The following is a 16,542-nucleotide window of genomic DNA, read 5'->3' as shown; positions in this document are numbered from 1 at the left end:
TAGCAAAGTGACACCAGGAGCAAGAGAGTGGCCCAATCCCTTTTGTAGCAAGGGACAAGCCTAGACAAAGTAATGTAGCGAGGACCAGTAGTAAAAGACTCATAGGCAGTGGATTGGTGATGGATGAGTGTGACGGATGTGATTCATCATGTAACAGCTATAACCCGGAGAGATATGTAACTAGCTCCCGTTCATCAATCTAATGTAGGCATGTATTCCGTATGTAGTCATACGTGCTTAGGGAAAAGAACTTGCATGACATCTATTGTCCATCCCTCCCGTGGCAGCGGGGTCCTAATGGAAACTACGGGATATTAAGGTTCTCCTTTTAATAAAGAACCGGACCAACGCATTAACACACAATGAATACATGAACTCCTCATACTATGGTCATCTCCGGGAGTGGTTCCGGCTATTGTCACTCCGGGTTGCCGGGTCATAACACATAGTAGGTGACTACAACTTGCAAGATAGGATCTAAAACACACATATATTGGCGACAACATAATAGGTTCAGATCTGAAATCATGGCACTCGGGCCCTAGTGACATGCATTAAGCATAGCCAAGTAGTAGCAACATCAATCTAGAACATAGTGGATACTAGAGATTAATCCCCGTCAAGAACTAACTCGATTACATGATAGATCTCATCCAACTCATCACCGTCCAGCAAGCCTACGATGACATTACTCACGAACAATGAAGAGCATCATGGAATTGTCGATGGAGAAAGGTTGATGATGACGATGGCGACGATTTCCCCTCTCCGGAGCCCGAAACGGACTCCTGATCTGCCCTCCAGATGAAGAACAGGATGTGGCGGCGCCTCCGTATCGCAAAACACGATGAAACCCTCTCCCTGATTTTTTTTCGGGCGAGACGGAAGATATAGAGCTGAGTTTGGGGCGGTGGTGCCACGTGGGCCCCACAAGCCTGCACGGCGCGGCCTAGGGGGGTGGCCGCGGCCTGTGGGCCTGTGGCCCACTGGCACGCCCCCTCCGGTGGATCTTTGCGCACGTATTTTTATTTTATTCCAGAAAAATATCTCCGTAAATTTTTAGGACATTCCGAGAACTTTTATTTCTGCACAAAAACAACACCATGGCAATTCTGCTGAAAACATAAATTTCCGGGAAAAATAAATTTCCCACGCTCTTAATTTACAAAAGTTCAAAATTTATAACCCAAAATAAAACAATTCGAATTTAGTAAAATTGCACCAATCTGTCATTAATTTTACAAATCTATAATTAATTAAGTACAACAGCACAGTGCAAGAAGATCATCGAAAGATCACGAGCAGAGAGAAGAGCATGTAGACGAGCCAGTAGGCGTAGGCAATGAGTCCCCTATGCTCATCGCCGCTGGAGGCAAGCTCTGCTAGTAACCTGGTGCAGACCCTGGTAGACCACAACACAAATCCCATGCCCATCCCGAAGATGAGCCCACCGCCCTACGGTAGGAAGAGGGAGACCGTGGAGAAGATGACCATGGGGAGCATGCAGTATCCGACCAGGCTGATGCATCTCTAGAGGTCGAGGTCGCTACGGCGTCCGCCGGAGAGCATGGAGAAGACACTCTCCAGTTCATATAGTTGGTGCACACAATGATGGTGGGAAACCAGCATATAGTTCATATACCCTGAATCACATTTCTTTGCTGGCTAACACTGAAACCAGATGTTAAATAAAAGTAAACAGATAACATGCTCACCAGTTCATATAGTTGGTGCACACAATGATGGTCGGAAACCAGCATATAGTTCACCACCTAGGGAGCCTTCGCCGAACAACTCGACCTGCAATGTCTTGACGTCCACCGAAAAGAACCTTCGCTTACCTTGTGAAGGTATGGTGCAGCCTGTCGCTAGGAGCACATATCCCCCGGCTACACCAAGCATATAAATATGCTCCATCGGCGTCGGGATGAACTTCTCAAGGTGCCATTGTTTATTTCTCAGAATGGAGTACTTAAGCAATGTTCGACCATCTTCGTTGTCCCCGCCATCGACTATAGTGAGCACCCCAAGCATTCCTTGTGCTGTCTCGAGAAAAACAAAATCATCGCTCTCATGTTGTTTGGGTGGGAGGCTGACAGCAGATAACTCCATGGAATGTATGTCAAGCAGAAGCAACTTTTTGAGAAAAGGTGAACACCAACAGAAGTATCCGCGAACCAATTGACGACCAAACAACCTACCCTGATATTGGTCAAATGTAAAAGAATGCCATTGTCCACCCAAAGAGGAGGAGAAGACGAGGAGCACCATGTTGCTTCCGCGCTTCGCCAAGCACATGACCCTGAATGATAAAGGGTCTTCCTCATCATCACCGGGGGCAAGGAATGCCTCCAGACCCAAGAGGTCGTGTTTAGGGACCAGCGCCGTCAGCTCAGAGGGGACGGCGGGAAGCAGGACGTAGCAACGGTGCACGGGGTCGCACACAGCTATGTCGCTGAACAAAAGTTGGCGGCGGTTGAAGACCATCGCCTCAAGGTCGCTTTCAAGCACGCCGGTGAGGAGGGCGCGGCCGTCCAAGAAGTCAAGTTGCAACCAGGCACGACCGGATTTGGTGGGGAGGAAGGATTTGCAGGAGAAGTCGAAGCCGGCAAAGGCGCAGGCGGCGACGGCGGAGAGATGCGGCGGCTGGGCAGGGGCGAGGGTGCCGTCATCCAAGTCCAACATGCCGATGAGAGGCGGCGGGTGGAGTGCGCGGTAGCGGCGGAGGAAGCCGTGGTCGGTGATGAGACGGCGGAAGGGAACACACGCTGCGGAGGCGCTGGCTAGGTCGGATACCGTAGTGAGGAGGAAGAAGATCTCCTCCAGGAGCTCATCTTGGTTCGAAGGATGGGCGCGGCGCCATCTTTGGTGGTGGATTTGGGGATCTATTTTTCAGTGGCTCCGTCGATGGCCTTGCTCAGCAACGGGAACGTAAATGTTGGATTTTTATGAGGGCTGCTTCCGGAGACTGGATGTGGGGTTTGTTGGCGGCCTTGCTCAATGCTTCTAAAGTGTACAACTGAACCGTTTTTTCCACTTAAATTAGTAGTGCGGGTTGAATATGTACAACGTGAAGGGTTTTTGTGCAAAACAGCCACGACGGACGACTAGAAACCCTATTTGCTTTATTATTAGGGAAAGATTAAAATCATGCAAATTAGAGTCCAAAACAAGGGCAAATGAGTTCGGAAAAGTAGATACGACGGAGACATATCAACTCCCCCAAGCTTAAAGCCTTGCTTGTCCTCAAGCAATTCAGTTGACAAACTGAAAGAGACAAAAGAAAAACTTTGACGAACTCTGTTTGATCTTGTTGTTGCAATTATGTCTAGCTCATAACCAGAATTTCAGCAAGATCACAAGCAAACCACATAAGCAAATGACATCCAGGTCTCATGGTAAACTCATATCAATGGCATAATCAACTAGCGAGCAAATAATAATAAGCCTCAAATGTCAACACTTCAATCAAAACAACATGAAGCAGTACGAACAGATGGTATCTCGCTAGCTCTTTCTGAGACCGCAAAACATAAATGCAGAGCACCTTCAAAGACCAAGGGCTGACTAAACATTGTAATTCATGGCAACGAAGATCCAGTCATAGTCATACTCAACACAGTTAAAAGCAAAGCATAAAAATGACACAGGTGCTCTCTAATTGGTGCTTTTATACGAGGAGGATGACTCAACAGGAACATAAATAGAGAGGCCCTTCGCAGAGGGAAGCATTGATTTGCAGAGGTGCCAGAGCTCAAGCTTTGAAAACAAAGATAATAATTTTGAGTGGCATGGTATCATTGTCAACGCAATGACTAAGAGTTCTCAACATCTTCCACGCTACACATGCTATAGGCGGTTCCCAAACAGAAAAGTAAAGTTTTGACTCCCCCACCACCAATCAATCACACTCCACGACTAGCCGAATCCTCGGGTACCGTCCATACCAACATCAATCCTGGGGGAGTTTTGTTTGCAATTATCTTTTCGATTTGAACATGGAACTGGGAATTCCAATTACCGGCACCTTTCTCGTGAATGATAGTGAATAAACACATATCGAGGATAACACGCCTAGCATGGAAGATACCAATAGCCCCCTGTCACCACATGAGCGGTTCAGGCATGCAAAACAGATTATTTCTTGAAGATTTAGAGAGTGGCACATGCAAATTTACTTGGAATGAAAGGTAGATACCCACATAGGTAGGTATGGTGGACTCATCTGGCACAACTTTGGGTTTATGGAGGTGGATGCACAAGCAGTATTCCTGCTTACTACAAGTGAAGGCTAGCAAAAGTCTGGGAAGCGACCAACTAGAGAGCGACAACAGTCATCAAAATGCATTGAGATTAACTAACATTGAGTGCAAGCATGAGTGGGACATAAATCACCATGAACATGAACATCATAGAGGCTATGTTGATTCTGTTTCAACTAGATGCGTGAACATGCCCCAAGTCAAGCCGCTTGAAACATTCGAAGGAGGATACCATCCTATCATACTACATCATAGTCATCTCAACATTCATGTTGGCAATCAAGACAAACCATTATAAGCTCCTAGTTAAATAAACATGAAATAAGCAATTATGATCTCTAAGTTGTCATTGCAAACATGTTTCTCTCACAATAAAGCTGAATCAGGTATGATGAGCTAGTCATATTTACAAAAACAAAATAGACCGAGTTCATACCAGCTTTTCCAGGCTCAGTCACTTCATCGTATATCATCATTATTGCCTTTCACTCGCACGAACGAACGATATGAACAATAATAAGCGTGCTCGTGCATTGGACTAAAGCTAGAATCTGCAGGCAAACACAAAGGAGAAGACAAAGTAATATGGATCTTTGAAAGCTAAACAGGTGTGCATGCAAGAGCCACTAAACATTGTAACCAATATCTTCTACCTTGACCCAAAGAAAAAGAAAACTATTTACACGGGAAAGCTCCCAACAAGAAAAAGAAGAAAAGGAAAATATTTTTGGGTTTTCTCAAACTAGACATACACACGAAAAGAAAACGAGAAAAAGAAAATAAACTAGCATGGATGATACAGTGGAAAAGTGTGAACACCGGCTAACAAAGTGAAAGCATAAGCAAGAATGTAAAGTCAGTGAGAACACATACTCCCCCAAGCTTAGGCTTTTGGCCTAAGTTGGTCTACTCCCAAGGAGGGAAATAACCTGCTCCGGGGTACTCCGGAGTGGACTGAGGATGCCACTGCTGTGTGAGCTCCTCTGGCTCCCACTGATAAACTGGCATCTGGTACTAGACTGGTGGCTCGGGAACGGGCACCTGTGGTTGGGCTAAGCCCCAATATGCGTAGATGTCCGAGGGCATAATAATGTACCTGCCTGCATGAAGATTGAACAAAGAGGGAGCAGGCAAAGTAATAGTCTCACGAGTACCCTGACTAAACACCAGGTTATAAATCATCCTTCTATTTATATCTCTATCAAGAAAGTCATGGCGAACCATGCTATCGTAATCTAGATATCTCTTGGGAAGAAGAATCTCTTCTTCCTCGTCGAGTCTAATAGGTATCTCAAAGTGTCTGGCAAGACGAGTAGCATAGATACCTCCATAGACAACACCTTTAGAACGGTTCATGTTCAACCGTTGAGCTACGAAACGATTTTATTCTGGAGGTAGGAGAACCACATGAGAGCAAGAATGAGTGGAGGGGGTGCCTGTGGGCCCCACAAGCCTGGGTGGCGCGGCCAGGGGGGTGCCCGCGCCCCTAGGGCTTGTGGCCCACTGGTGTGCCCCCCAGAAAAGCTCTTCGTCTCAGTATTTTTCAAAAATTCCAGAAAAAATCATACTTGATTTTCAGGACGTTCGGAGAACTTTTATTTTCGGGGTACTTTTCTACCAGACGCTAAAACAGAAAACAGGGAAAACTAAACTAAATCTATCATTTTTCTTCTAAGCAACCGAAGGTGAAATCTTGAAACAGAGGTTTGTGACTCCTCGATTCATCCATCTCATGGTCATTGATAGAAATCCGTCAATGGGGTTGATCAAATCCCCTCGACAAAACTTTCTGGGATCGCAAAAGAGAACAGACAATTTCCGAATAGTCACTAGGTCACCTCAATGGGGATGTGTATCTCCCCAGCAAGAAAATCATACTTCATCTTGACACGAGGAATAGGGCATTCGAAGCTCCCAATAAGAATCGATGAAGTCTTTTCGATAGAATTGATGCAATGTACTCGATATTGTTTCTTGGGAATGTGCACCGTATGCTCATTGCCGTTGATATGGAAAGTGACATTGCCTTTGTTGCAATCTATAACAGCCCCTGCAGTGTTTAAAAAGGGTCTTCCTAGGATGACAGCCATGACATCATCCTCGGGAATATCCAAGATAAGAAAGTCTCTTAAGATAGTGACATTAGCAACCACAACAGGCACGTCCTCGCAAATGCCGATAGTGAAAGCAGTTGATTTGGCGGCCATTTGCAGAGAGATTTGAGTGGGTGTCAACTTATCCAGTTTAAGTCTACGATAAAAGAGAGAGAGAGGCATAACACTAACACCGGCTCGAAGGTCACATAAAGCAGTTCTAACATAGTTGCCTTTAATGGAGCAAGGTATAGTGGGCACACCGGGATCACCTAGTTTCTTAGGAGTTCCACCCTTGAAGGTATAATTAGCAAGCATGGTGGAAATCTCAACCACAGGTATCCTCCTCTTATTAGTCACAATATCTTTCATGTACTTAGCATACGGAGACATTTTGAGCATATCTGTCAAACGCATTTGCAGAAAGACAGGTTTGATCATTTCAATGAATCGCTCAAAATCCTCATCATCCTTTTTCTTGGATGGTTTGGGAGGAAAGGGCATGGGTTTTCTGAACCCATGGTTCCCTTTCTTTACCATGCTTCCTAGCAGCGAAGTCATTCTTATCGTATCTCTTAGTCTTAGGCTGGGGGTTATCAAGATCAACACTAGGTTCAATCTCCACATCCTTATCGTTGCTAAGTTGAGCATCAACATGAACATCACTATTGATATTATCGTTAGACTCATGTTCATCACCAGATTGTATTTCAGCATCATAGACAGAGGCATCATTTGGACTCTCAGGTGTAGCAGCAACAGGGTTGCTAGCGTGCAGGTTCCTATCATCTTTCTTCTTCTTTCTAGGATGACTAGGTGCATCAGTGCTAACTCTTTGAGAATCTTGTTCAATTCTCTTCGGATGACCCTCAGGATACAAAGGTTCCTGGGTCATTCTACCGCCTCTAGTGACGACTCTGACGGAATTGTCATTCAACTCATTGAGCAAGTCATTTTGAGCTTTAAGTACTTGTTCTACCTGAGTAGTAACCATAGAAGCATGTTTACTCAGAAGTTTAAGATCATTGACACTTCTGTCCACGCAAGCTCTTAAATGACTAAGCATACGAGCATTCTTTTCCAATTGTCTGCTAACATAATCATTGAAACTCTGTTGTTTGGCAACAAACTTATCAAATTCATCCAAGCATAAGCTAGCAGGTTTATCAAAAGGAATATCACTCTCATGAAACCTATGCAGAGAATTTACTTCTACTACCTATATCGGGTTATCGAGACCATGGATCTCTTCGATAGGTGGTAGATTTTTGACATCTTCAGATTTAATGCCTTTCTCTTGCATAGATTTCTTAGCTTCTTGCATATCTTCAGGATTGAGGAATAGAATACCTCTTTTCTTCGGAGTTGGCTTAGGAGGTGGTTCGGGAATAGTCCAAGCATTCCCATTGCACAAGATGTTGTTTAACAGAATCTCAGCTTGTTCTATAGTTCGTTCCCTAAAAACACTACCCGCACAACTATCTAAGTGGTCTTTGGAAGCATCGGTAAGTCCATTATAGAAGATATCAAGTATTTCATTCTTCTCAAGAGGGTGATCATGCAAAGCATTCAGTAGCTGGATAAGCCTCCCCCAAGCTTGTGGGAGACTCTCTTCTTCAGGTTGAGCAAAGTTGTATATTTCCTACAAGGCAACTTGCTTCTTATGGGCAGGAAAATATTTTTCAGAGAAGTAGTAGACCATATCCTGGGGGCTACGCACACAACCAGGAGCAAGAGAAGTGAACCAGGTCTTAGCATCATCCTTTAGCGAGAAAGGAAACAACTTGAACATATAGTAGTGGCGGATCTTTTCCTCACTAGTGAATAGGGTGGCTATATCGTGCAGTTTGGTAAGATGGGCTACAACCGTTTCAGACTCATAACCGTGAAAAGGATCAGATTCGACCAGAGTGATTAACTCAGGGTCGACAGAGAATTCATAATCCTTATCGGTCACAAAGATAGGCGAAGTGGCAAACTTCGGGTCGTATTTCATCCTAGCGTTCAAGGATTTTTCTTTCCACTTGCGCAGTAAATTCTCAACATCATAGCTATCCTTACACGCAAGAAAGTCCTTAGCTATCTCTCCCTCCGTAGCATAGCGCGTATCAGGCATAACAGGCAATTCAGGTATAGTAGCAGGTTCTACTTCAATAGTATCAACAGTTTCAAAAATATCATCACGTCTAGCAGCAACTCTAGCAATTTGTGCATCAAGGAATACACCAAGTGACAAAGCAGTATCAAGCATAGCATCATCATGCATAGTATCAAGCATAGCATCATCAGGCATAGTATCAAGCATGGCATCATCAGGCATAGTATCAAGCATAGCATCATCAGGCATAGGCGACATATCAATATTTCTAGCACGAGGCAAAGTCGCAAACTTACTCAAAACTGAAGGTGAATCAAGTGCAGAGCTAGATGGCAGTTCCTTACCTCTCCTCGTAGTGGAAGGTAAGATTTTAGTTCTTGGATCTTTCGGATTCCTCATAGTGATCAGCAGACGTCAATCCCAAGTGACTCAGAGAATATAGCTATGCCTCCTCGGCAACGGCACCAGAAAAAGCCTTTGATAACCCACAGGTGTAGGGGATCGCAACCGTTTTCGTGGGGTAGAGTATTCAACCCAAATTTGTTGGTTCACCAAAGGAGAAGCGAAAGAATATTCTCAAGTATTAGCAGCTGAGTGTGTCAGATTCAACCACACCTGAAAGATTAGTGTCTGCAAGCAAAGTATCAGTAGCAAAGTAGTATGATATCAACGGTGCCAGAAACGATCTGTTGACAAGGCAGACTATTCCTAACTGTTGTATCAATGGCGCCACTAAGTTGCCCGTGGACGAGTAACTATTCTTCCCTGTAAACAGTGTCGGAAAAGATCTTGCAACAAGTAACAGCGAGGTAGCAAGGAACAACAGTAGCAGCAGTAGAGTAACAGTAGTAGCAACAGTAGTAGCAACAGTTGTAGCAAAGTGACAGCAACAACAACAGAGTGGCCCAATCCCTTTTGTAGCAAGGGACAAGCCTAGAAAAAGTAACGTAGTGAGGACTAGTAGTAAAAGACTCGTAGGCAGTGGATCGGTGATGGATGAGTGTGACGGATGTGATTCATCATGTAACAGCTATAACACGGAGAGATATGTAACTAGCTCCCGTTCATCAATCTAATGTAGGCATGTATTCCGTATGTAGTCATACATGCTTAGGGAAAAGAACTTGCATGACATCTATTGTCCATCCCTCCCGTGGCAGCGGGGTCCTAATGGAAACTACGTGATATTAAGGTTCTCCTTTTAATAAAGAACCGGACCAAATCATTAACACGCGGTGAATACATGAACTCCTCATACTATGGTCATCTCCGGGAGTGGTTCCGGCTATTGTCACTCCGGGGTTGCCGGGTGCTACTGCGACAACAGACCTTCCCTGGTACGGAACCAGGAATCCTGCTGTTGCGGCTACGCCTTTAGGGACTTCCTTGGCAAATATGCAAAGGATTCCCCCGTGGCCTTGGAGGCTTGCATTGGTGTTCCCTCGAAGCGGAAAGGGTGATGTAGCACAGCGGTAGTAAGTATTTCCCTCGGTTTTGAGAACCAAGGTATCGATCCAGTGAAGGAGTATCACAAGTGCCTGCACAAACACAAAGAGCTTGCTCCCAACGCTATGAAGGGGTTGTCAATCCCTTATAGATTGTTTGCCAAGTGAGAACTGAAAGGAACAAAGTAACAAAGCAAAGTAAAAGCGGAAGTGTAAATGATAGGTGTGAATAGACGCCGGGGCCGTAGTGTTTACTAGCGGCTTCTCTCATGAAAGCCAGTAGACGGTGGGTGAACGAATTACTGTCGAGCAATTGATAGAACCGCGCAAAGTCGTGACGATATCTATGGCAATGATTATATCTATAGGCATCACATCCAAAACAAATAGACCGATACTTTCTGCATCTACTACTATTACTCCACACGTCGACTGCTATCCAGCATGCATCTAGTATATTAAGTCCAAAAGAACAGAGTAACGCCTTAAGCAAGATGACATGAGTTAGATGGACAATCTCATATCTACGACAAATCCCACCTTGTTACCCTTGATGGCAACTACACGATGTGTGCCTTGCTGCCCCTACTGTCACTGGGAAAGGTCACCACACGGTAAGAACCCAAAACCAAGCACTTCTCCCATTGCAAGAATCATAGATCTAGTTGGCCAAACAAAACCCAAGACTCGGAGAGACTTACAAGGATATCAAATCAGGCATATAAGAAATCAGCAAACACTCAAATATATATCATAGATAATCTGATCACAAATCCACAATTCATCAGATCTCGACAAACACACCGCCAAAGAAGATTACATCGGATAGATCTCCATGAAGATCATGGAGAACTTTGTATTGAAAATCCAAGAGAGAGAAGAAGCCATCTAGCTACTAACTACGGACCCATAGGTCTGAAGTGAACTACTCACGAGTCATTGGAGGGGCGATAATGTTGATGAAGATGCCCTCCAACTCCAAAGTCCCCTCCGGCAGGGCACCGGGAAGGGTCTCTACATGAGATCTCGCGGAAACGGAAGCTTGCGGCGGCGGAAAAGTTTTTTCGTGGACGCCCTGATTTTTTCTGGATTTTTAGGGAATATGTAGGCCACAAGCTTGGTGGCCGCGGCCTCCCCCTGGTCGCGGCAACAGGGCTTGTGGGCTCCCTGTGGGCCCACTTGCTTGGCCCTCAAGCCTCCTGATCTTCTTCCATTCTGGAAAAAATCATTTTTGGGATTTTATTCCGTTTGGACTCTGTTCCAAAATCATATATGAAAAGAGTCAAAAACACAGAAATAACAGGAACTGGCACTTGACACTGGGTTAATAAGTTAGTCCCAAAAAAGATATAAAAGGTAAACAGAACATCCAAAGTTGACAAGATAACAACGTGAAACCATCAAAGATTATAGATACGTTTGAGACATATTAAGCATCCCCAAGCTTAACTCCTGCCCGTCCTCGAGTAGGGAAGTGATAAAGAATGAATTTTTGATGCTTTCATGCTACCTAGCATAGATGTCCTTTGTATTCCTCTTATGTGACGTGAATGTTCAGATCCATTAGACTCAAAACAATAGTTTGCTATTGACATGGAAACAATAATACTTCAAGCAAACTAGCAAGGTAATCATGAGCTTTCAAAATAACAAGGCCAAAAGAAAGTTATCCCTACAAAATCATATAGTCTGGCTATGCTCTATCATCATTGCACAACGAATTTAAATCATGCACAACCCTGGTATTGGCCAAGTAATTGTTTTCACACCTTTACTTTCTCAAAAAAATTAAACTCTCACGCAATACATGAGCGTGAGCCATGGTTTTAGCACGATAAGTGGTGTGAAGTGTGGTGGAGGTTGCAAGAACAACAAGGAGAAGATGGTCACATTAACTAGGCATATCAATGAGCTGTGGAGATGCTCATCAATAGATATCAAAGTGAATGAGTAGGGATTGCCATACAAATGATGCACTAGAGCTATGAGTATGTGAAAGCTCTTAAAGAAAACTAGTGGTTGTGCATCCAACTTGCTTGCTCACGAAGACCTAAGGCAATTTTGAGGAAGCCTATCATTGGAATATACAAGCCAAGTTATATAATGAAAATTTCCCACTAGCTATATGGTGGTGACAAAACAAGAGACTCTCAACCATGAAGATCATGGTGCTTAATATGCACAAGTTTGGAAAGGTGGTAGCATTGTCCCTTCTCTCTTTTTCTCTCATTTTTTGGATGGTCTCTTTGGCCTCTTTTTTTGGTGGGCATCTTTGGCCTCTTTTATTTCCTCACATGGGACAATGCTCCATCAATGATGATCATCACACTTACAACTCAAAACTTAGAGCAACGATGACTCTATATGGAATGCCTTCGGTAGTGTACCGTGACAATGATCTAGCATGGCATGGACTCAACACTAATGGTGGGTTTTGTGCACCGGCGAAAATTGCACGGCACTAAAGAAGATAGTGATGGTGGAAGGTGAAAGTGCATCTAAACCATGGACTCAACACTAGTCATGAAGAACTCATATACTAGTTGCAAAAGTTTTATTAGTAATCGAAACAAAGCATTCAACGCATACTCCTAGGGGAAGGGTTGGTAGGTATAAACCATCGCGCGATCCCGACCGCCACACAAAGGATGACAATCAATAGACTAATCATGCTCAGACTTCATCACATAGCGGTTCACCATACGTGCATGCTACGGGAATCACTAACTTCAACACAAGTATTTCTAGATCCACGACACCTTACTAGCATAACTTCAATATTACCATAACCACAAATCAAAACTAATTGTGATGAATCAAACTTCTCTAACTATTCAATGCACGTGAAGGTGGAAGTTTTTGTATCCCTCTGGATAACTGCCCCTTTTGAGACTACTTTCAAGGCATAGATCAACTACCAAGCCACGCACCGCCGTGCTCTAAAAGATATAAGTGAAGCACACAGAGCAAAATCAACTAGCTCAAAAGATATAAGTGAAGCACATGTGAGCTAAATTGTCTAACCAAAGGATATAAGTGAAGCTCGACAAAATCACGGTAAGTGCACGTCTCTCTCTCTAGGTGTGCAGCAAGGATTATTGTGACACAACAAAAATAAAAGACTCCTACAATACAAGACGCTGCAAGCAAAACACATAACATGTGGTGAATAAAAATATAGCCCCAAGTAACGTTACTGATGGATTGAAGACGAAAGACGGGATGCCTTCCTGGGGCATCCACAAGCTTAGGCTTTTACGGCATCCTTGAATCTCTTGGGGTGCCTTGGGAATCCCCAAGATTGAGCTCTTGCCACTCTTTATCTTATTGTCCATAAGAACTTCATCCAAAACTTGACAACTTCACAACACGAAACTTAAACAGAAACTCGTGATAACATTAGTATAAGAAAGCAAACCACCACTTCCTTAGGTACTGTAGCAAACTTGAGTTCTAATTATGTTGATGTTGGGTTACTGTATTTTCAATCTTCCATGGCTAATACCCCCGATACTATTCATAGTTTCATCAAAATAAGCAACCAACACAACAAAAACAGAATCTGTTAACACCAGACCAGTTTGTAGCAATCTATATACTTCGTATACTTATGGTACTTCAAAAACTCTGAAAACTTACGACAGTCTGACGAATTTGCGTAACAATCAGCAGAAAAAAGAATCAACTCAAAAGCTCTTACATAAAAAATGAAAATTATTTTTGTGAGCAGAAAGTTTCTGTCTTTTCCAGAATGACCAAACGATCATCCCCAAGACTAATCATAACGGTTTTCCTTGGCACAAACGCAAAAAGAAACACAAAAAACCCAATCATAACAGAGTTATGAAAGTGTGGAAAACACAAAACAGAAAGAAAAAGGATAGATTCGTTGGGTTGCCTCCCAACGAGCGCTATTGTTTAACGCCCTTAGCTAGGCAAAAAGGTGATGGAATCACATATAGTCATCTTTGGTGCTCAAACCATAAGTAGCCCTCATCATAGATTCATAAGGAAATATTATTTTCTTTCTTGGAAAGTGCTCCATGCCCTTCTTTAAGGGAAATTAAAATCTAATATTCTCTTCCTTCATATCGATGATAGCACCAATAGTCCTTAGGAAAGGTCTACCAAGAATAATGGGACATGAAGGATTGCAATCTATGTCAAGTACAATGAAATCCACGGGTACATAGTTCTTATTTGCAACAATAAGAACATCATCGATCCTTCCCATGGGTTTCTTGACACTAGAATCCGCAAGATGCAAATTAAGAGAACACTCTTCAATGTCATGAAAACCAAGAATATCACATAAAGATTTTGGAATCGCGGAAACACTAGCACCTAAATCACACAAAGCATTGCACTCATAGTTTTTGATCTTGATTTTGATAGTAGGTTCCCACTCATCATGAAGTTCTCTAGGTATAGAGACTTCTAGTTCGAGCTTCTCTTGAAGAGATTTCATCATAGCATCTACGATATGCGCGGTGAAGGCTTTGCCTTGGCTATAAGCATGTGGAGAGTTTGCAATGGATTGTATCAAAGAGATGCATTCAAACAAGGAGCAATTATCATAATTGAATTCCTTGAAATCCAAAGTGGGAGTTTCATTACTACCCAAATTTTTGATTTCTTCTACTCCACTCTCCACACGTTTATCGTCAAGATAGGTGGACTCCGAATCATTGGGGAGTTTTTCAACCAAAGTGGATTCATACCCAACCCCTTTATCAATAGGTTTGACATGCGAAAACAAAGATTCAAGAGGAGACACACCAAACACTTTAAGATCTTCGTGATTTGCATCACTAGAACGCACCCTTTTAAACCATTCATGCCCAGCGCGAATTTGGGCGGTTCTTTCTTTTCTCTCATTCATCAAAACACGCATAGCTTTCAAAGTTTCATTCAAGTTGACCTTGGGAGGAGGACATATAACTTTCAAAGCATCAAGATCACAAGACATCCTATCAACGCTCTTAGCCAAATCGTCAATTTTGAGTAGTTTTTCCTCTATGGACGCATTGAAAATCTTTTGAGAGTTGATGAACTCTTTGATATTACTCTCTAAATCAGAGGGTAATTTGTTGTGATTTCCATAAGTGTTGTTGCAGGAATTGCCATAATTGTTAGAGGAGTTACTAGGAAAAGGCCTAGGAACATAGTTTCCTCTAAAAGCATTGTTGTTGCCAAAATTGTTCCTACCAACAAAATTAACGTCCAAACTAGCGTTGCTACTCTCATTCAAGGAAGATAGTGGCATGTTATTAGGATCTAAAGGAGCGTTTCTACTAGCAACCAAATTCATCAACTCGTCAATCTTAGCACTAAGCGAGTTAATATCTTCTATAGCGTGTACCTTTTTGCTAGTAGGTGACCTTTCAGTATGCCACTGAGAGTAGTTGGTCATGATATTGTCTAGGAGTTTTGTAGCATCTCCTAACGTGATTTCCATGAACGTTCCACCTGAGGCGGAGTCCAAGATATTGCGAGAAGCGAAATTCAAACCAGCGTAAAAGATTTGTATAATCATCCACAAACTCAAGCCATGAGCGGGACAATTTCTAATCATAAGCTTCATCCTCTCCCAAGATTTTGCAACGTGTTCATGATCAAGTTGCTTGAAATTCATGATATCGTTACGTAAGGAGATGATCTTAGCCGGCGGAAAATACTTGGATATGTAAGCATCGTTGCACTTATCCCAAGAATCGATACTATTTTTGCGCAAAGAAGAAAACCAAGTTTTTGCGCGATGTCACAACGAGAAAGGAAAAAGCTTCAACTTAATCACGTCAATACCCACATCTCTTTTCTTTTGCATATCGCAAAGATCAATGAAGGTATTGAGATGGGATGCGACATCTTCACAAGCAAGGCTAGAGAATTGGTCTTTCATAACAAGATTCAGCAAAGCTACGTTGATTTCATACGATTCCGCACTAGTGGCGGGAGCAATCTGAGTACTAATAAAATCATTATTATTAGTGCTCGAGAAATCGCAAAGTTTGGTGTTTTCAGCCATGATGACGTCAACAAACAAATAAGTACACAAGCAAGCAAGAAAACCGGCAAAGGCAAAAGAAAACGGCAAAGGAGAAAGGCAAATGAAAATGGCAAATGTGAAGTGGGGGAGAGGAAAACGAGAGGCAACTGGCAAAAAATTAAATGCAAGAGATGAGTTTGTGAGACCTACTTGGATATATCTCTCCTTCCCCGGCAACGGCGCCAGAAATTCTTCTTGCTACTGCGACAACAAACCTTCCCTGGTACGGCGCCAAGAATCCTTCTGTTGCGGCTACGCCTTTAGGGACTTCCTTGGCAAATATGCAAAGGATTCCCCCGTGACCTTGGAGCCTTGCGTTGGTGTTCCCTCGAAGCGAAAAGGGTGATGTAGCACAGCGGCGGTAAGTATTTCCCTCAGTTTTGAGAACCAAGGTATCGATCCAGTGAAGGAGTATCGCAAGTGCCTGCACAAACACAAAGAGCTTGCTCCCAACGCTATGAAGGAGTTGTCAATCCCTTAAGATTGTTTGCCAAGTGAGAACTGAAAGCAACAAAGTAACAAAGCAAAGTAAAAGCGGAGGAGTAAACGATAGGTGTGAATAGACCCGGGGGCCGTAGTGTTTACTAGTGGCTAC

At 43.3% G+C, this 16,542-nt stretch overlaps 1 pseudogene; it reads right to left on the bottom strand.

Moving 5' to 3' along the window:
* Positions 1 to 1,719: 1,719 nt before the first annotated feature.
* Positions 1,720 to 4,497, bottom strand: LOC123396385 (annotated as a pseudogene).
* Between the last annotated feature and the right edge of the window lie 12,045 nt (positions 4,498 to 16,542).

Source organism: Hordeum vulgare, chromosome 5H, assembly GCF_904849725.1.
Source record: "Hordeum vulgare subsp. vulgare chromosome 5H, MorexV3_pseudomolecules_assembly, whole genome shotgun sequence".
NCBI lineage: Eukaryota > Viridiplantae > Streptophyta > Magnoliopsida > Poales > Poaceae > Hordeum > Hordeum vulgare.
Note: the sequence above shows the minus strand (reverse complement) of the source record. Positions and strands in the feature narration are given on the sequence as shown.